Genomic DNA, 20,747 nt, shown 5'->3' with positions numbered 1-20,747 from the left:
TGGGACCTGGAAGTTGGGAGAGGCATAAGAAGCAATGTGTGGGAGAAGAAGGAATAATAATGATGACAAGAAAGGGGGGGGGAGAAGGAGGTGGAAGAGATGGAGGTGAATGGGAGGAATGCTCATTATTTCATTTGCTACTCACAATGACCCTAGAAGTAGATGCTATTATCCCCATTGTACAGATGAAGAAACTGAGGATAATAGAGGTCAAGAGACTTCCCAGGGACACATGGCTGCTAAGTGTCTGAAGCAGGATCTTCACTCTGATGTTCCTGCCTCCAAGGCTAGCACATCATTCATCCTTCCACACAGATGCATCATTGATGCTTCAATCACCGTGTCTGGTGGGTCTCCTTGCCTTCCTCCTTCTCTGAGCTTTAGTATGCTTTACCTGTTCCATTCACTCTTAGAAGGCAAAGACTAGTTCACTCTTTGCATATCCCCTGCATTCCAGGTGCCACCTCCTCCTGGAAGCCTTCCCTTATTTCTCTGGTAATAAATGCCCCCTCAGTCACCAAATTGCCTTGTACTTTCTTACATTGGTGTGTTGTATCCTCCAGTAAATGGTAATCTGTTGAAGGCAGGGGCTGTTTCATTTTGTCCTTATATCCTCAGTAACTAGCCCAGGGCATTGTACAAAGGATCATAGAGCTGGAATAGAATTTTGAGGCCATCAGGTCCAAACCATTCCTTTTACAGAAGAGGAAACCATGGCCTCAAGAGTGCAAGTGGCCCAGGGTCACACAGCTAGTCTAAGGCAGGACTTGAATCCTGATTTTGCTATCCATTAGACCATGCAGTCGCTGTATAATAAATATTCCTCGGATACTCATGGCTACAAGGTTTGTCCTGCACAATAATACAGTGCCTCATAATGATCTTTCCCTTCTTCCTTCACACACACACACACGCACGCACGCACACACACACACACCTATCAATGTATGATGACTTTTTACACAAAAAAATACTATTGATCCAAGAATGAAATAAAGATTTCCCTGAGTTATTGTGACACTGAAGACAAGCTCTCAATGCCAATGACTTAATGTACTCATCAGTACAACTGAGCTGGCTTGTGAGTCAAGGAGGGAGTTAAGCTGAAGAGAGGATCAACCCTTCCCAGCATGTCAGTGGCACCAGGAGTCCAGGAGCTCCTTGTGTGCTCTATAGAGATATAGCTTCTCTTCTCTCTTTGTCTGGGAATCCCAAGGACCTGTGAGACCATCTGGTCCAAGCTTCTCATGAACAAGCAGTCATCCAGCCTCTGTTTGGAGACCTCCAGGAATGGGGAAACCACTACCTCTCAAGGCATCCAAGCCCACTTTGGGACAGAAGCTCTAATTGTTCAGAAGTTTTTCCTTTATTGAGTCACTGACCTTGAATTATATCACCAGTGCTTCCCCATATGAAAATGAGACTAGGAATGCCAACCTCACAAAACTGTTGTGAGAAACTGAATGGTAGCGGGAACATTTTTCAAAGTGCCTGGAAAGGAGTGAAATTGTATTTCTGGGCCACCAGTGATTACCGGGCATTTTGGAAAAGCGAGTCACTTGGATGGCATTTCAAAGCCCAAGCATCCCCTCAGTCCCCAGCTGGGGAGACTGTGGCTCAGGGAGATTTTTTAAGGAGCAAAATAGAAAGGAAGCTTTCTGTGCTTTTAGGAGTCGCTCAAAAGGAACCCAGCAGCAGCTGCAATAATAACAGCCGGGAGAGGTTAGAAATGATTTTCTTACAAAAAACGTGAAGGGCTGTGGAAATCTTTCATAATGTCTTTGCCTTTCAAGGAAAATCATTTTTAATGGACTGTATTTCCCTTCCACTCTCCCTGTGTTCCGTTTGTGAATGATTAAGATAGGAAACCTAGTTCCTCCAGGGTCGGGAATGTGCAGAAGTGTGTTTTTCTACAGTGATGGAATGTTCAATGGCTAAACTCAAATCCACCCAAGGTGTAAAAGGTTGTTTTTTCTTTCCATAAAGTGTTTGACTTAAGGACTGTGTTTCCGTAGCAGCAAGATCAGAAGTGAACCCTAGAATGGACCTGGTTAGGTCATCCAGTTAAGGGAAGCCTTGTTTCATTCCACAGGTTTATCCCTACCTAACGTTGCCCCAGTTGGACTCATCTATTATAAGACATATAAAAATATATGTATATATGTGCGCATATATATACACATATATTGTGTGTATATAGACATATGCATACATACACACATACACTTGTATATCTATATATGAATATATGTGTATATATCTGCCCTATCACTGCTAACAGAGCATAAAGACATTCTGTGCTCATCAGCTGGAGAATGGCTGGACCAATGATGCTTTGTGAACATAACGGAATATTATTGCCTGCCCAAGGAATAATGAAAAGGAAGAACTAGAGAAACATGGGAAGACTTATACAGAACAACTCAGGCTAATAGAAGCAGAGGCAAAAGTAGAAGTGGTTATCACTATATGGATGAAGGCAATGAATCTTGGGCCAGATACACTGAATGATGTCAGTGACTAAAGCACTAAATTTAAAGCACATATTCTTCCTTTCTTGCAATAATCAATAATAAAAACTGACATGTCTTGTGTATTGAAAAGAAGTCAGAGGACTCAGGTTCAAATCCCACCTTTTCCACTTACTAGCTGGTGACCATGAGTAAGTCCCTAAGCCCTTTGAGCATCATTTTCCTCAAATGTAAATTGAAGGTGGTGGGCACTGTTCCAATAGAACTAATTTTACAACACCCCCTACTTTATTTCACTTAGTGTTTTGTCTTCCTGAGACCAGACAATGTCTTTAGATGGGGTCGTGCTGCTAGTGGGGTTGCTCCAACTTTGCCTAGCCAAGTTCACTACATCCCCTGATGAGAGTGTGAGGGACAGGAAGTGATCGGAGGCTTCTGTGAAGGTCACTTTTGTGAAGAAGCTTCTGTAGAGCAATTAATGAACAAATTCATGGTTTTAACTAATTGAGTTCCTTTGTTTGGTTGTGTAGTTGTTGTTTTGTTTTGTTTTGTTTTGTTTTTAACTGTTTGTATTCCTGGAAATAATCCTTATATTCCTTTGATGGATTTTCTTCATTGAATACCAACTTCAGTCAACCCCTGGAGATCTGAGGGGTGTTGATAGGGAATGGGTTACTCCTTACCATTGAGGTTGGTTGGTTATGTCTTAAAGTATAACTCAAAAGGTTGGGAAACTCGGAGGTAGCCAAAGACTAGAGAGGAGAATGATTATCTAAAAACTATGTCCCAACTATGATTCAGATGGAAGGAGAGAAAACCACTTTGCCTCATTCTCTGCCATAAATAGTAATACTCACAGTTAATGTAACTTTCATGCCAAAAAGACCCCAAAAAAGTGTAGCCTGACAGGTAGCAGGTGGTACTGGAGCCCATATGGAATTATCATTGGACATTAACACCAGGTCAGGTATCATATTAGCTGCCTTTGTACCACATTTGCCAAATCCATATAAAAATATAAAACCAGGTATTTCAGTATTCACTTGCTCCCTTAGCAAAACAGCCTTTCTAATATTACTCATAGCACAGGCGGCCGACTTTTATTACTTTTTTTTTTCCTTAAAGGAACTAAAACCTAGATGGTATAAGTTAGAAACTAGGACAAAAACCAGGTCAAGGATAAAATACAGAAACACTTAAATGATACAAATGGCAGCATATGGTGTGGGAAGCATGATACAGCAGATAGCGTATGCTGGACCTGGAGTCGGGAAAACCTGGGCGTAAATGCCACCCCTGAAACTTACTGGCTGTGTGACCCTCAGCAAGTCACTTTGCCTGCCTCTCTAAGTTTCTATAAAATGTCCATCTATAAAATGGGAATAACCACACCTGAAGTATCTACCTCCCAGGGCAGCTTCGAGGCTCTGGTAAGATGGGGTTGGTAAAGCACTTGGCAAACTTTAATGTTTGGTGTAAATGTCATTGATTATTAGCTCTCTGTCTCCATCTAAATGATGCTCCCACCACCAGGCAATATGACTGACCAGCTGCTGCTGGGCTGACACAGACTTACTTACCTACAGAGCCTCTGTAGGGAAACAAAGGAAAATCACAAATTTTGTGAGGGGAGGAGGAGGAGAAGGAGGGGAAGGAGGAGGAGGAGGAGGAGGAGGAGGAGGAGAAGAAGAAGAAGAAGAAGAAGAAGAAGAAGAAGAAGAAGAAGAAGAGAAGAAGAAGAAGAGAAGAAGAGAAGGAGAAGAGGAGAAAAGGAAGAAGGAGAAGAAGGAGGAGGAGGAGGAGGTGGAGAAGGAGAGGAGGAAAAAGAAAGGAGGAGGAGGAGGAGGAGAAGGAGGGGAAGGAGAAGGAGAAGAAGAAGAAGAAGAAGAAGAAGAAGAAGAAGAAGAAGAAGAAGAAGAAGAAGAAGGAGAAAAAGGAGGAGGAGGAGGAGAAGAAGAAGAAGAAGAAGGAGAAGGAGAAGAAGGAGGAGGAGGAGGAGAAGAAGAAGAAGAAGAAGAAGAAGAAGGAGAAGAAGAAGAAGAGAAGAAGAAGGAGGAGGAGGAGGAGGAGGAAGGAGGAGGAGAAAGAGAAGGAGGAGGAGGAAAAGGAAAGAAGGAAAAGGAAAAGAAGGAGAAGGGGAAAGAGAAGAATAAGAGGAAGAGGAAGAGGAAGAAGGAGAAGAAGAAGAAAAAAGAAGAAGAAGAAGAAGGAGGAGGAGGAGGAGGAGGAGGAGGAAGGGAAGGAAAGATCATCATAACAGATTTGCATAGCATTTTAAGATCTGCAGACCAATTGAACATTTTCTCAAAGATACATATAGTAATTTGAGCACAATAGTGTCTTAATAAACGCTAGTTGACTGAATGACTGATTGGCATGTCATCATAGATAGGCTTTGAAGTCAGGAAGACCTAGGTTCATATTACTCTAGACACCTACTCTCTGTGTGAATCTGGGCACCTCCTTTAGCCTTTCTGGACCTCAGTCCCATCTAACCCTAAAACTATGATACTATGGTCCTTCAAATAGCAGTTGAATTGAATTGAACTGTGACATGTCATCTTCCCAAATGCTGAAAGCACACCCAGTACTTTGCATCAAGGTTACATGAAATAAATGCATGTTGAATGGATGAATCTCTTTCCTTTTTCTTTGTCTCTCTAATTGAGCCTCCTTTCCTACTAACTCTGATCATTTTATGTTTGCAGACTATTTATGAATCAACTTTCCGTGCTTCCCCTGAGTAAATAGTCAGAATCCATTTTTCCATTTTCTTTATGGGGAAAACAAGGCAGAGGCCAAGCGCCTATAGTCTCAAACTGGATCCAAGACGGAGCTGGATCTCAAACCCCAGAGGTCAGACCACCCAGCCCTGCACACCACCCACTGACACCTGGCGCTCTCCTTGCTCCCCATCCAGTGTGCTAAATCAACAGTCTCTCCTCTCTACTCCAGGCCAGGTTGCTATTCCAAAGCAGCACCAGATGACCAGAAGGGGATATAGTTCGGCATTTTGACTTCAGAAAGGGAGGCTGCACACAGCATTTTTCCCCAGTTTCAATTCCTGTGGGTTTTCACTCCAACTTCAAAGAGAGGCCCAACAGCAGAGGCCAGGCTTCGAGTGCCTTCTATAAATCAGCCCCACTTTGCTCAAAGCGAGGACTGGGTTCATTTCAAGGTTTCCCGGTCCTATGCTCCACCTGGCCCAATATCTCAGAGTCTTGCTAAACTTTCAGCCAGAACAGTTTTCACCTGGATTTGGGATACATAGTTTGCAAATTGTTTTTTTAAAAAAAAGTTTTGTCCATTTTCAGAAAGGACAAAGGAATCACATCTCTTTGTTGGTCTAAATTTATGTGTGTGTGTTTTAATTTGACATTTACACAAGGATTTGTGGGATACCCTGTATAATGCTTCCAAGTTTATGAAGACTTTATACACATCATTTTATTTTATCCTTCAGGCAACCCTGTGAATTAGGCACTACGGCTGTTGTTCTTTCCATTTTGCAGATAAGAAAATAGAGGCTCAGAGAAGTGATTACTTTGCAGGGATCGTAGATCTGGAGGTGGAAGATCCCCCAAAAGTCAGCCAATCCCACAAACTCATTTGAAAGATAAGGATACTTCAGTCCAAGGGAAGGGGAATGACGTGGGCCCAGAGATGGCAAAGTCTCAGAGGTGAGATATGAACCCAAGGCCTCCAACCACACATCAAGAACTCATGCTGGGCAAGCTCCAGAGCCACCAGCCAAGAAACACCCCCCACCATCTCCAAAGAATGAGCAGTGGCATATTAAAATGGTGTCAAAGATGTTGTCAAAGAAATGGAAGATGAGAAGCGACTGTGAACAGGTCAAGGGTGAAGTGAGGGTGAAGGCTAACCAATGAGAAGCCTCGGTGTTCCTCCATTGGTATCCAATGTCAGGAGAATTTGAGGAAAGTTCCCAGCATAGTGGCAGGGGACCCCAAAGGCAGTGGAGGTATGCCCATAGCAACAGCATCTCATATCCATCATAGCATGGACTTCCTTTTCATTTGATCTACTTAGACATCTTTTGCTTGGTCATGAGAGATGGGGGAACATAGAAAAAGGAAGTTCATAATACATCCTCAATCTTCGTTCTGTCCATAGTTTAGACCTCCTTTCTTCTTCTTCCCTCCCCAAAAAATGTAAACCAGCCCTTCTGACAAGACAGTGCTGGGTAGTTGAAAGAACAGTAGATTTGAAATACGAATACCTGAGTTCACCTGGGTGAGTCATTAACTCTCTCTGAGCCTCAGTTTCCTTGTCTGTGAAATGAGGACAACCCACCTCCTAGATTATTTTGAGGATTAAATTTCTTCATAGATCAAAAGTGCTACTCAAGTGTTAGCTTATTGCTTTTCCTTACCTTTCCTCTAACATCTACATGTCTTAATTAATGGGCCAGTACCATGGATTGCTTATCCAATAGAAGCAAAGGGCATGAAAAATCAACCACCCAGATAATCAGCCCCGAATAATGGGGAGTTGACTGCACTCAGGTAGCCCTCCCACACCCCGGAGGTTGCTACTCGGTTAGTCTGTTCAGCCCTGTCCAGTGGTTAATGGAACAGACGGATGGAGAAGACAAGTGACCTCCTTCAAGGAACCAAGAGCTGGCCTACAAGAAAAGTGTCCTGGCTGCTCCACTAAGACCACTCAGCCTGCTCTGCTTCCTCTAGGGCAGCACTGCAGGACTGACCAGCAGCATGAGAAAATCAAGGCTCCTGGCTCTCCTGGGAAGCTGCCCTGCACTGACATGCTAGAGGACATCAGAGCCACCAGAGAGGGAGAGGAGTTATCCTTTCAGCCCAGGTTCTGCCTCTTGCAGTAGCACCAAGGGACGTCTGCGGTCTCTTCATTCAATTCAATTTGACAAGCACCTACTTTTATTTATTAAGTACCTACTATGTGTCAGGCGCTGTACTAGGTTCTGCAGATTGAGAATAAAAAATGAAGTAGTCCTTCAAAAAGCTTATATACTAATGGGGGAAACGACATAAAGAGGGGAAAAGAAGATGCATAAAGTTGATGGAAGCTAGCCTTAGAAAGAAAGGCATTGACAAGCCGCATTTGAGTTGAGTCTTGAGGGAGGCCAGGAATTCCAAGAGGCTAAGGAAAGGAGGGAGAGGTGGCATTCCAGACATGGGGTATGGCCAGGGCAAAAGCATGGAGACAGGAGATGGCGTGTCACCATGGGAGAAAGAGGAAGTAGAATAATGTTCATGTCCCCCAGGGCATTCCAGCACTGCCCCTGTGCCCACACTATTCCCCTTCTCCTACGTGGGAATACAATACGTCTTCTTTTGGTGATGTTGTAAGGTTACAAGACATGAAATGTCACTACCTACAAAGAACTAAAGGTGAGGGCTGTCAAAAAGGCAATGGCGAGGTGCTACTATGACATGTTACCAGTGATGAACTGTGGAGGAGCAGCGTAAAGAATCCATCAGAGAAGTGAATGACTGCAGATGGAAGTGAGCCCGCCACATGAAAACAGTAAGAGAATGCCAGCCAGTGAGCTCCGCCAGAATCCGCACAATAGCTAGTGCCCTAAGACCCAACATGGCATTTGGACTCTTCCTGGAGTATTTGTAGGCGTTCAGGGTTGACAGCTGTACACAAAGGCTAGGTGTGGTTTGGTCACAGTCAGATGAAAGGTAGCCACGTCACAAATGCATCAAAGCATCAACTGGATTTGTGATTTGATTGACATAGAGAACTTTCAATGAGGCCATTCCCTTTACCAATTTCTAGTCTTAAAGTTTCGTTTGGGTCTTTGAAAGTTGAAGTGACTTGTCCCTGGTCACACAGTCAACATGTCTGAAACCCAGATCATCTGCAATCCGAGGCCAGCTTTCTAACCACTACATGAAACTACCTCTCTCAACAAAACATAACTGCATCTGTTTTAATGTATCTATTCTGTCTCTCGAATTAGATTGCAAAGTCCCTTAGGGCAGGGACCACATCTTACATTACTCTGCATCCTCAGTGATTGTATGTAGTCAATAAATGTTGCAGACAATGATATACACTGTGCTATGTGACACATCAGGTGTGGATGGGGGCTCACATTTCTATAGTGCCTGGCAAGGAATAGGTATTAAATAAATGCTGATCGAATTGAATTGAATTGTACAGGCATTTACTAAGTGACAACTATGTACAGACCATCATTAGGGATGCTAGAGATACAATTACAAAGCAGAAAATAGTACCTTCCTTGAAGAAACTTACAGTCAAGATTAGAAACTTAGAACGCATGGTTTCCATCTTGAGACCTGGGCCAGCTAAGGTCTTGATGATAAAGAAATTTTTGAGCACACAAAGCTATGTGGGTTAGTTTTATAATTATGTCTGAACAAATGACAAGGTGGCCAATGGATTAAATCTACTCTGAGCCCCATGACTTTAACTTGGGCTGAACCCTTATCCTCTCTTAATGAGATAATATTGAAAAATGAAGATAAATGTTGTCTACTTGTTCCATGCTCTATAAAATTAATCCACTATATTTGTACTATGGACTCTTGGCAGAATTAGCCTGGACTAATGGGTCAAACCTGAGAGAAGGGAGACGAGCTCCATAATGCTTCTTCTCTGCTCTTCATTTTCACACCCTGGTCCATGGGACAATGGATGGAAATTTCCATGGCATGGAAAGTGAATAGAAAGAGAGTGTGCTTCTGAGGGATAACAGGAAAGAGATGGAGGTGCTTCTATAAAGCCCTGAGACTACAGAAATAATGGTATTGTTGATGTCAGTGCCATATAACCATCCATGTAGTGCAAAATCAGAATGACATCTATCTTTCCAACAAAATGGCACCCCATGGCCCAAAGCAACCTACCCAACTCATGCCTAAGGAGGGAAGAATGTAGAGGGAGGGAAGAGTTAATAGCAACTGGTAAACAAATTACATTAAATTCAACAAACATCTACTAGTGCCTGGCCACATGTATGTGTGTCGTAAAGACAAAAGCTGGAACATCCTTTGTCCTCATGGATCTTATATTCTATTTACAGGCTACAATATTTACACAGATAAATAAATACATATTTACCAAGTCAATCTAAATCAATTTAATGGGGTTGACCAGGTAGGTTAGGCTAGCCTCCACCTGGGAGATGGTCTGAACCTTGAAAGGAGCTCAGAATTCCAAGAGAAGGGAGAGAGGGGTCTGGGCAGGGCATTTCTACAGAAGGGCCAGGTTGGCCAGTCTGATGGACTATAGAGAGCTTGAGAGGGAGCCTGCAAAAGAAGGCTGGAGTCAGCCTACAGAGGACTGAAAATGCCAAGAAGAGGATTTGGGATCTTACCTTGGAGTCAATACAGACCCAAGGAAGTTTCTCAAATAAGGTAATGATCTTCTTGGACCTGTGCCCCTTGGAATCTCTACCTCCCTTCAGGACTCAACTTAGCTGTCCTTCTTGGTAAGACTCTCTCCCTATGTTTAATTAGTTATTTACATGCTGAGTCCCCACAGGTCCCCCCCTAAAAAAAGTAGAAATGATTTTTCTTATTGTTTTGGTATCTCCAAAGCCTAAGACAGTGTTGAACAGCTGGTGTGGGGGCAGTTTCATCAGGGTTTGTACATGGGGGTGACCCATGATGCAGTGCCTGTGACTTATCCAAGAGGAAATCCAAGACCCTCAGAACCCAGGTTCTGGACTGAGTGCTACACACTTCCTCAGGGAGAATTGGGTCATCACCAGCAGAGAAAGAGTGGTCCTAGTGGTTAGCAAGGCCATTGGAGGAGTCAGGGAGGTGATGACTATATTTGCAACTGATGATCCCCCAGGCTTCTTCTCTAAGTTTGTCTTGTATGAATTCTATTTGTATTTTATACATACATGTATATACATATATATATATACATATATACACACACATATATATTAATATATATACACATATATGTATATCATACAAAGATATTGATATATGCTTATTTGTGTTCATGTTGTCTCCCAAGCATACTGTAAGCTCCTTTAGGGCGGGGACCGTTTTTGCTTTTACTTTGGATCCCCAGTTCCTGACACATAGTAGGCACTTAATAAATGCATGTTGATTGATGAATAAATGCTCATTTAGGGGCAGCTAGGTGGCGCAGTGGATAGAGCACCGGCCTTGGATTCAGGAGGACCTGAGTTTAAATCTGGCCTCAGACACATAACACAAGCTGTGTGACCCTGGGCAAGTCACTTAACCCCATTGCCTAACCAAAAAAGAAAAATAGAAATGCTCATTTGATTGAGTTAGGCTGGCTGGATTGGATTAGATTGGGACCTAGTGTAATGATATCTGAATTTTCCAACTCACAAGGTTGATCATATACATGAAGAACTATACATATATTATACGTAAACATCCTATCCTATATATACATATACTAGATCCTATCCATGAAGAACTCTGTCAACCTAAAAGTGCAATCTGGGAAAGATGTTGTTGTTGCTAGATATAGTAAAAGTTTATTAAGCCCCAGCATGACTAATTATTATTATTATTAGGCACTTTCTGTACTATACTACAGAGTAATATGCAAGATAGTTTTTAAAGATTAGAAAAATATTAGTAAATTTATATCAATAACTGCTAAATTCAAGGTGGGAAAAGGTCAGCCTGCAGAGAAAGCCATGTTCTTGGGACCTAAAGGGTAAATGCTTTTTCCCAGTATCATTGACCCCAGACTCTTCAAGATCAATCATGTACCATTTGGCCTGCCTTCCATTGGAGCTCTTGGAATATTGAGTCTTGGACCAGAAGATTAGATGCCATCTCCTCCTTTAGAAGGAAGTTCCCTGAGGGCAAGGACAGTTTTGCTTTTGTCTTGGTGTGTCTGGCACTTTTCACTGTGCATGGCACATAGTAGGCACATAATAAATGCTTGATGATATTCTCATTTAACTGCAAGGTAGGTTTCACATCAAGTGAAAAGCATTTGAAGTCTCTGAGGGGCATTATAACACCATACATGAGGCATCCGGAAGTACATGATATGATCAGAGCATTAGAAATCTGTGCCTCTGTACAGAGGCCAGAACACTGTAGTCAGGTGCCATTTTGTAAAGTACATTAGAAACAAAGTTCAGCCTTTGGTGAACAATATTCCCCTTGGCTGGAAAAACCAGACCTGTTTCCTAGCTCCCTAATGACTATTTAATCCTAGTTCTTTTTTCTATTGTACTAAGTATATGTCTGTGCAATGGTCCCTTTATTCTAGGTACCATCAGTATTTCCATTTCAACCCTAGAGACTCTCTTGGACTATAGGACTGTCTCCTAGAAACTTTGACTTTCTTCTCCCCTCAAAGTCATACCAATTTTTTTGGCAATGACATTTAAGGCCCCTTTAAGTCACAAACTGCTAAAGAGACTTGGCCTTTTCAATCAGGCAGTCAATTAGGATTTATTAAATGCCTACAATGTGCCTGGCATTGTGCTAAGCATTGGAATGTTCTGAGCCTCCAAGACTCAGAAAGGGAAAGTCTCCTAGCAAGTGCCTGCTAAGCCGAAAGAATATGAAAAGCTGGAAGAGTTAGCTGCCAAGTGCCCTGAGTGACCCCAAGTCCACTGCTGACCTTATGATTCCAGCGCAGTATCACAAGTATGAATGAGATAAGCAGAGATAGTAGAAATAACATGGATTTCAAGTTATGGGACCTGAGTTTGAATCCTGTCTCTGCTGCTTACTGCCTCTATGAATTTGGGTAAGTCATTTGATCCTGGGCCTCAGTTTCCTTATCTGTAAAATAAGGGGGTTGGGCTAGATGAACAGGAAGATTCTTCTTAGGTCTAAATTTATGATTCTATAATCCAAGATCCCATGAATTCCCACAAAATCCCTCCAAATCTTGCAGAAAGGGGCCTCATAGATTAAATTACTCATTTTGGAGGCTGTCATTTTTTTTCCCTCCTTCTTTCCATTACCCCAACATCATTCCATCCATTCATTGTTTCTTTATAATGTACATCATTGACTTCTCTTGGCAGGTTTTTGGGGGGAGGATAAAGGGAGTTTGGGAATGCCAGAAACTTTGGATTATCCTTAAGGGTCTCATCACAGGACTGCTTGCTACAGTCTTCTCCAATGGGCCCTCTGAAAGTCTGTAAGTATCCTATCAGAACAGCTGGCTCTGAGCTGTTCCAGCCTGCTGGGCCCAGAATCCCCTTCATGGCCGATCTGGGGGAGAGCGAAAGATGATCAAGTGTTCATTTCCATGATGGAAAGGAATATTGTCTCCAAAACCATTACTGTCTGCCTGGGAAATGTATTCTGGAGGTGGTCACAGGCGATTAGCTCTACCAAGTGATTTCAAAGTTCACAGAATCAGTCCATACAGATTGGAACAGCTTTGCACACAGCTGCCAAACTGTGGTTCCTAAGGCCCAGTTCTGACCATGTTGGGCCCCTGGTCAGCAAGTTACAGAGGTCCCTGCTTCTCCTGGATAAAATACAAACTTCTCGGCTTGGCATTAAAGCCATTCCCAGCCTAGTTTCAGGCTACTTTCGAGGCTTGTCTCACATGATTCCCTTCACAAATCCAGGGTTCCCATCAAACCAGACTAACTGCTCTTCCCTGTATAGAATTATATCTCAGGGGGCAGCAGGCACTGGTCCTGCAATCAGGAGGACCTGAGTTTAAATCTGGCCTCAGACACATAACACTCACTAGCTATGTGACCTTGGGCAAGTCACTTAATCCCAATTGCCTCGCCAAAAAAAAAAAAAAAAAAAGAAGTATATCTCCCGCCTCCACGCCTTTGTCCAGGGTGTCTCCCATATTTGGAGTGCCCTTTCCCCTCTTCCCCAACTCAGCATTTGGAAAACCTACACTCCCTTCAGCTTGGCTGTTACTGCCTATTGGAAGCCCTTCCTATAGGCGTCCCCCATTGCTCTCTCTACATTCTCTCCCCTCCCCCATCAACACCACCTTAAGGCCACAAGGAAAACAGCTGACTACCCTTCTCATCGGCTGTCTCCCTCCAGAAGGTATGTTTTTTGTTGGGTTTTTGTTGGGTATTTTTGTTTGGTTTGTTTTGTCCTTGAAGGAGCTGCTGAGACAAATGGGGTGGGAATTATAAGTTGGAATGGTGCCGTAGTATGGTGGATAGAGCACTTGCGCTGATGCCAAAAAGATCTGGGTTCAAGTCCTTCCTGCCTTTGACACATACTTAATGGCCCTGAGTGAGTTATTTAATGCCTTAATGCTCTGGAGAACTTTTAATCAACAGAAGTTGCAGAGAATTTACCAAAGCTGAGCTGGGAAAGGAAGGTTCCTCACCAGAGATATTCTTAAACCACTGAAATCATAGTTCCAATTCCTATTCCTATAATTCACATGTGTCTGCTTTTTCTAGAAAAATAGTAATATCAAATAAAACCTCCCTATTTTTCTAGAGGGCTTATATAACTTTATATTATATATCCTTCCAGTCAAGATTAAGACTGGCCACTGTTACCTCAGGACAACCATTTTTTTTAAATATGACAGCCTTGCTGGGTTTAACTTTGACACAAGACCTTAGACTTGGTTCTCTCTCCTTCCCCCATTCCATCCCTAATCATTGCATTGCCAAAATTACTGAATTAAATGTTCTTCAAGTCCACTTGGTATTCCTGTTTGACCCTCTTTATTTTTCAGGTTTAGTTGTCCCTCCCTTAGGAAAGTCCATCTAGTCTAACCACCTTATTTTACAGATAAGGAAACTGAGGCTTGGGAAAGTTAAGTGACTTAAGGTCAAAAAGTAAGCAAGCAGTAGGTTAATTTCTCCTAATTCAAAAAAAAGCAGATAAAGAATTAGAAGGATGGGGATATCTATGGTACAGGGGAGAGATGTATTTAGTCATAGGACCAGTCATTTAACCTTTGAAATATTCTGGTATGGCAGATTTCCATAGGACCAGGCAGGAATAGAGGGCCCCAAAGACATTAAGAAAGGGATATAGCTCTGCCCAAACACAGTCAGACTGGTTGGTGTTTCCTTATTTTCAGAATCATACAGCTAGACCACAGGCCTATCTAGATTACAGGAAGTTTCAATATTTTTTTGTGTCCTGGACTCCTTTAGCAATCTGGTGAAACCTCTAGGCTCCTTAGAATAATGTTTTAAGTGCATAAAATAGAATACAGAAGATACAAAGGAAACCACTTATATAGAATTATAGTTAGCCACATATTTTTAAAAGCTGTTCACAGACCTTCACTTAAGAACCTTTGGTCTAGAAAATTCTGCAGAAGGCTAGGCAAGGGGGTGGTGAGAGGAAAATAACCAGGATATGCTATATGGGTCTGAGATCTCTCAAAAATGAAAATATAGTCTTCTGGGCCATACTTTTTTCCCCTTCAACTGTATGGAGAAATTACTTTTCCCACCTCAGTCGGTCAACCAGGAAATAAATCTGAAGGAAACCTGCCAAATGTGCCTGGCCCATCTAAACAGCAACCAAATGGAGAGCAAAGAGAGTAGGATTAGGACACACTGCCATGCTGCACTCAACACCACCATCGCCACCATCAACACCACCACCACCACCACCACCATCACCATTTAACATTACCATCATCAACACCATCAACACCACCACCATCAACACCACCATCACCACCATCAACACCACCACCACCATCACCATTTAACATTACCATCATCAACACCATCAACACACCACCATCAACACCACCATCACCACCATCAACACCACCACCACCATCACCATTTAACATTACCATCATCAACACCATCAACACCACCACCATCAACACCACCATCACCACCATCAACACCACCACCACCATCACCATTTAACATTACCATCATCAACACCATCAACACCACCACCATCAACACCACCATCACCACCATCAACACCACCACCACCATCACCATTTAACATTACCATCATCAACACCATCAACACCACCACCATTACCATCACTACCACCACCAACACCACCACCATCAACACCACCATCACCACCATCAACACCACCACCACCATCCATCACTACCACCAGCATCAGCACCATCACCATCACTACCACTACCACCCTCCAACATGTAGAAAAACAACCAGGAGGATAAAATCCTTTTAAAGGCAAAGACAGAGAAAAGAGACTGGATAGGGACATAGAGCAAATAAAGCTATTTTACTGAAGACATTTTTTTCTTTTAAAAATAGAAATAGCTTGGATTACATTTTATTGGGGATTTTATATTTGCATTGGTGCAATGATTAAACTTGCAAAAACTATGTCTAAAAACAACAACGAATACCATCCAAAGCCTCTTGATGCATCAGATTGCCACTGTGTGACTTTCGGCAGGTTGCCTCCCTTCTCTGGGCCTCATTTCTCTTCCCTGAAAAATAAGGGCTTGGCCAAGACAGCCTCTCAGATCTTTTCCCAATGATGTCATGATCTGGCTAGGGACAACCTGAATCTGAATTCCAAGTCCTACGCTCACCAGCTCTGTGGCCTTGGGCATGTCACTTTCCATCAATGACCTCAGGTTCCTGACTAGCTAACATCAAAGGTAGCTCCCAGCTCTCCATCTGGCAGTGCTTGTACTCCTTAGGTCAGAGGCTGAGCACGAACTTAGTACCAGCAACAGTCAACTACAAGGATAGAAAGCACGTTTCTCTGAAAAAAAAGACGTTGCAGGAAAGAATCCCTTTCCACCGTGTCAATTCCAGAATGAACTGCCCTCAGAGTGCACCCCCCCATAAAGGAGGGCTCTGCTACAGAGGCATCATGGGAGAATGTAAAAAGAGCCAGACCTGTTGTCAGGCTATGCTTGGGTTCAAACCCCACCTCAGATGCTCCCTAGCTGTGTGATCCTGACCCAGTCACTCCACCTCTCAGAGACTCAATTTCCCCATCTGTAAAATGAGGAGAAATATGGCACCTGCCTACCAAGGTTGGTTTGAGGATCAAATGAAATAATGTATGTAAAAATGCTTGGCCAACCTTATCTCTGTAAGGCTTCCTGATAATGGAAGTTATTAAACACCTATCTATGAGATAGCCACTGTGCTAAGAGCATACCTGCATGTGAAGTGCTCTGCAAACAAAGCTAATAAACATGTCCACTGTGATCGTATCTGTAAAGTACTTTGCAAACTTCAAATCTTGATTCAGCCCTTGTTCTGGGGTGGTATTTAGGGAACTGGAAGCTGGCCCCAGAGGCAAGGAAACCAGGATTCAAGCCCTGCCTCTTCCGCACCTGAAGTACAGAACCTTGAACAAGTCACTGAATTCAAGCCTGTGGGCAAATCTGCAAACTACAAGGAAGGTGTCAATCTGTATTGGTTAGGGGGCTCTCTGTATTCGGGAAATCACAGTTTAGGGTTTTTAAAAATCACACCCCTGGAGTGGAGTGGGGGTGGGGGTGGGGGGTGAGAGGGAGGCCTGGGGGGCTGAGCCGAGCCTTTGACTTACATTCTTTGCCCCAGTTTGCTCTCCCGATTCTTTATGTTTTCTCCGTTCTTTCCTGAGATCCAGGAGTCATTAAGCCTCAAGGAGCAGCCTCCTGCCAAGTACGCAGCAAGGTCGGATGGGACAGTAAATCGGGCGGCCTCTGCAGCGGTCCGAGGCTGTGCTGATGCCAAATCGCCCTTGTCGAATCAGCAGAGAAAGCGCCATAGGGGAAGGGAAGGCCTGAAGCCCCAGACTCTGCGCTTCCAAGTCGGCCATTAAGGAGCTTGTTAACTTGAGACCACTAAGCCTCCCATTACTTTGGTCCAGGAGCTCTTACCGGGAGATGCTGGCTAGGTGTAGCGTACGGAGTCAAAGCAGTGCCGGCTTTGGGGTCTTGGGATGATTGTTCCGGGGAACTAGGGGACGCCATAGAGCAGCGAGGGATGGGCCAGAGTGAAACCGAACTGAGTTCAAATGCAGCCTCAGATACTGACTACCTGGGTGACTTCACCGCTGTCTGCCTCAGTTTCCTCATCTGCAAAAGGGGGGTAATAACAGCACTTACCCTTCAGGGCTGCTGTGAAGATCAAACCACTGTAAAGCGCTTAGCCCAATGACTGGCACATAACGGGTGCTTAAGAAATAGTTGCTCCAACATTCAATCCAAAGCGCTCTTTTTACAGAAGAGGAGTGGAGACAGACTTGTCCAAGGCCACGTAGTGATCACGTGGCAAGGCCAAGAGTTTAAACTCCAGTCCCCCGAGTCCAAACCTAACACTCCCCCCTGGCTGCACCATGCTGCCTCCTCAGCTAAGCTGGGTTCAAATCCCAGCTAGTTCCTCTGCCCTCCCAGACCCATTTTCCCCATCTGCAAGGTAAAGGAGTGAAGAGGGCAGGGGATTGGAGTGTCAGCTCCGACGCTGACGACCTGGTGACCTTGGGCAGTTATCTGTCCTCCTCTGTAAATGAAAGGGTTGGACCAGATGACCTTGCTGGCTCGGAAGACACAGCATGACGGCCCCGCCAGCTCCACATGTGGGCTCCAGGGATGAGCAGCTGATTTTATGTCACAGACAAGGACCTCCATGTGACCGACCAATCCCTAGCCTTGGGACATCCTCCAGGAGAGAGGAGATAGGGAGCCGGAAGGGGCTTGGCAGCCACCTCTTTAGACAGTCTGAGAGGTCACAGATGCACGCCCCCAGGTGCCCAAATGCGGAGGAGGGGGCCAAATCCTAACCCAGGTCCCCTAGTCCGAGGGGGAAGAGCCTCCCATCCTGGCTACCTTTCAACATTCTCGGGATGTTCTGTGCCTGCACTCTGTTCTGTGAGCCCTCCTTGCCACGGGTCCAGCTTCCTCTGAGAAGCCTTTCTCCCCTCCTCCAGGGTACTGGGATCCTCCCCACCTTGTTCCGACTGCCCATTTTTATCTGGACTCCTCTTATCGAGAGGCTTCCACACCCTCCTGTTGTACTTATTCACACACTGGCTTACTTTGCTATTGGATTATTTCATTTCTGTGGGTCTTATCTCCCCCAAGAGACCATGTGTTCCCGGATGACAGGAATAGAGTGCCTGGAACAGGATAGGTCCTTAATAAATGCTTCTTGATTGGCTGAAAAATCCCCTACATCCCCAAGCTCTCCAGATGAAAAATGGGAATCTCCGAGCTGAAAGAGACCTCAGAAGTCATCTAGTCCAAGAGCCTCTGGAAACCAATCCCCTCCACAACTTCCCTGGCCAGCGGTCATCTGGCATCTGTTCTATGACCTGCAGAGAAGGGGAAAGCGACTACCTGGCTGAGGCTCAGTGTGAGAAGGAAGAGGCTTCAGAAACAGCTAGACCAACCCACTCCTAGAGCAAGAGCATCTCTACACATCCCTGGCAAGAGGTCACCCACAGTCCGTAAGGCCCTGGGCTTGGAGTCAGGAAGACCTGGGTTCAAATTCTGACTCAGATGCTAGCTGTGTGGCCATGGGCAAGTCACTTAACTGGTTTCCTCATCTGCAAAATGCGGGATTTAGATTCAGTAGCCTTTAAAATCCCTTTCAGTTAGAAATCTGCGATCCTATAAAAACACAGGCCCAATGCAATGAAAACAGAAAAGACTGGTATTTCTTGGGTTCTTTAAAACAGGATTGAGAGCAAGCTTTAGGTCTTAGTGAAGAATAATAGACTAGGTGGCTCAGTGGATAGTGTGCTGGGCCTGGAGTCAGAAAATCCTGGGTTCTAATCTGGCCTCAGACACTTACGAGCTGTGTGACCCTGGGCAAGTCACTTCACCCTGTCTGCCTCAGTTTCCTCTTCTGTAAAGTGAGCTGGAGAAGGAAATGGCAAAGCACTCCAGTATGTTTGCCAAGAAAACCCTAAATGGAGTCACGAAGAGTCGGACACCACTGAACAACAAAATATATCAAAAACCTTCAAGTCTACTAAGAAGCAGAGGGACTGCCATCTGTGGAGGTGGAGGGAGCAAAATCTCAACAAAACAAATATATCTATAGCCCATAGACCACACAGAGATCCAGGGCTTCCCTATAGCCCTTTGTTGAAATCAGGGGGTATTCAGTAAATATTTACTAAAATAACTATAACAATAATAAGAGCTGACATTAATATAGACCTTTCAAGGTTATGAAGCATTGTGCATCTATTATCTCAACATGCCTGTGAGGTGGACACCACCGATGGGGACCATCTTTAGCCCCATTTTCCAAAAAAGCAGTCAAGTGGGCTGTCTACTTCCACATGGCCAGTAAACACCAGGGGCAGGGTTTGAATGCCCCTCTCACTGTACTCACTCACTCTGCCAAGCTGTCTCTAATGAAAAAAATGAGCAGTGTAACTGACCAATTCCCTTAAAAGTCCCATTCGTTATTGCTCACTCTTTTGAGGGGCCAGGTGGGGTAGCTGTGTGAGAGGAGATGGAGCCCAGTAAAAGCCAAATGGTGAAACTCTAGCCAGGTGCAGGCAAGTCTTAGATGAATGACAAGGGAACCTTTTCCTCAGAAAATTAGAATTTGGAGATTTAGTTGAAATTCAATGAAATTCAATGTGTGTGTCTATGGGATGGGATGTATAACATCACACATATATACATACATTTGTGGTTCAGTCATGTTCAACTCTTTGACACCGTATGGACCACACTGTCTATGGGATTTTCTTGGCAAAAATGTGCCTAAGTACATGTACACACATATACACATTTTTTAAAATTTATTTATGTGTCTATAGTGATATAGTCAAATCTGGCCTTGCAGCCAGGTGGGTTTAAATCACACCTCTAACACATACTGGCTGTGTAACTTTGGGTATATCTGTTACCATTTATGAGGCACTTACTGTATGCCAAGCTCTGTCCTCAAGGGGCTCACACTGAAGTCTAAGACTGAAAAGATGCCAGCCTTCACTCACAAAGCTGCTTCATCTGGCAGTTCACTATATCAATGAAATCACGAGTCCAAGCATGAGCTCTGTCTGGACATTGTTTCCAAGTATATAGATAAATACAAAGATCTTCAGATTAGGCATTTAAAATCCTCCACAATCTGGCTTTCATTTTCCTTTCCAGAGTTCTTGCGTGTTACTGCCCTCCATATCCTCACTGTTCTAGTCAAACCAAGCTACCCTATGCCTGGAGCGCTCCCTCACCTTTCCCTCATACATTCCCTGGCTTCCTTCAAAACACAGCTCGGGCACCCCCTCCATCCCACGGCTTTTCCTGATCTCCATATAATTCCCAGTGATTAGCTCTCTATCCCTCTTGAAATCACTTGGTACTAAGCAGCTAGGCAATAGAGGAGATAGAACCCTGGATGGAGA

The 20,747-nt window shown here is 44.0% G+C and overlaps 1 protein-coding gene across 1 annotated transcript in view; it reads right to left on the bottom strand.

Annotated features, from left to right (window-relative positions):
- Positions 1-20,747, bottom strand: part of EBF2 (EBF transcription factor 2) — a 258,468-nt gene that overhangs the window by 89,055 nt on the left and 148,666 nt on the right. The window lies entirely within an intron of this gene.

Source organism: Phascolarctos cinereus, unplaced genomic scaffold (genome assembly GCF_003287225.1).
Source record: "Phascolarctos cinereus isolate Bilbo 61053 unplaced genomic scaffold, phaCin_HiC Scaffold_2;HRSCAF=192, whole genome shotgun sequence".
In the NCBI taxonomy this organism is placed as follows: Eukaryota; Metazoa; Chordata; class Mammalia; order Diprotodontia; family Phascolarctidae; genus Phascolarctos; species Phascolarctos cinereus.
This window is presented reverse-complemented; position numbering and strand designations above follow the sequence as displayed.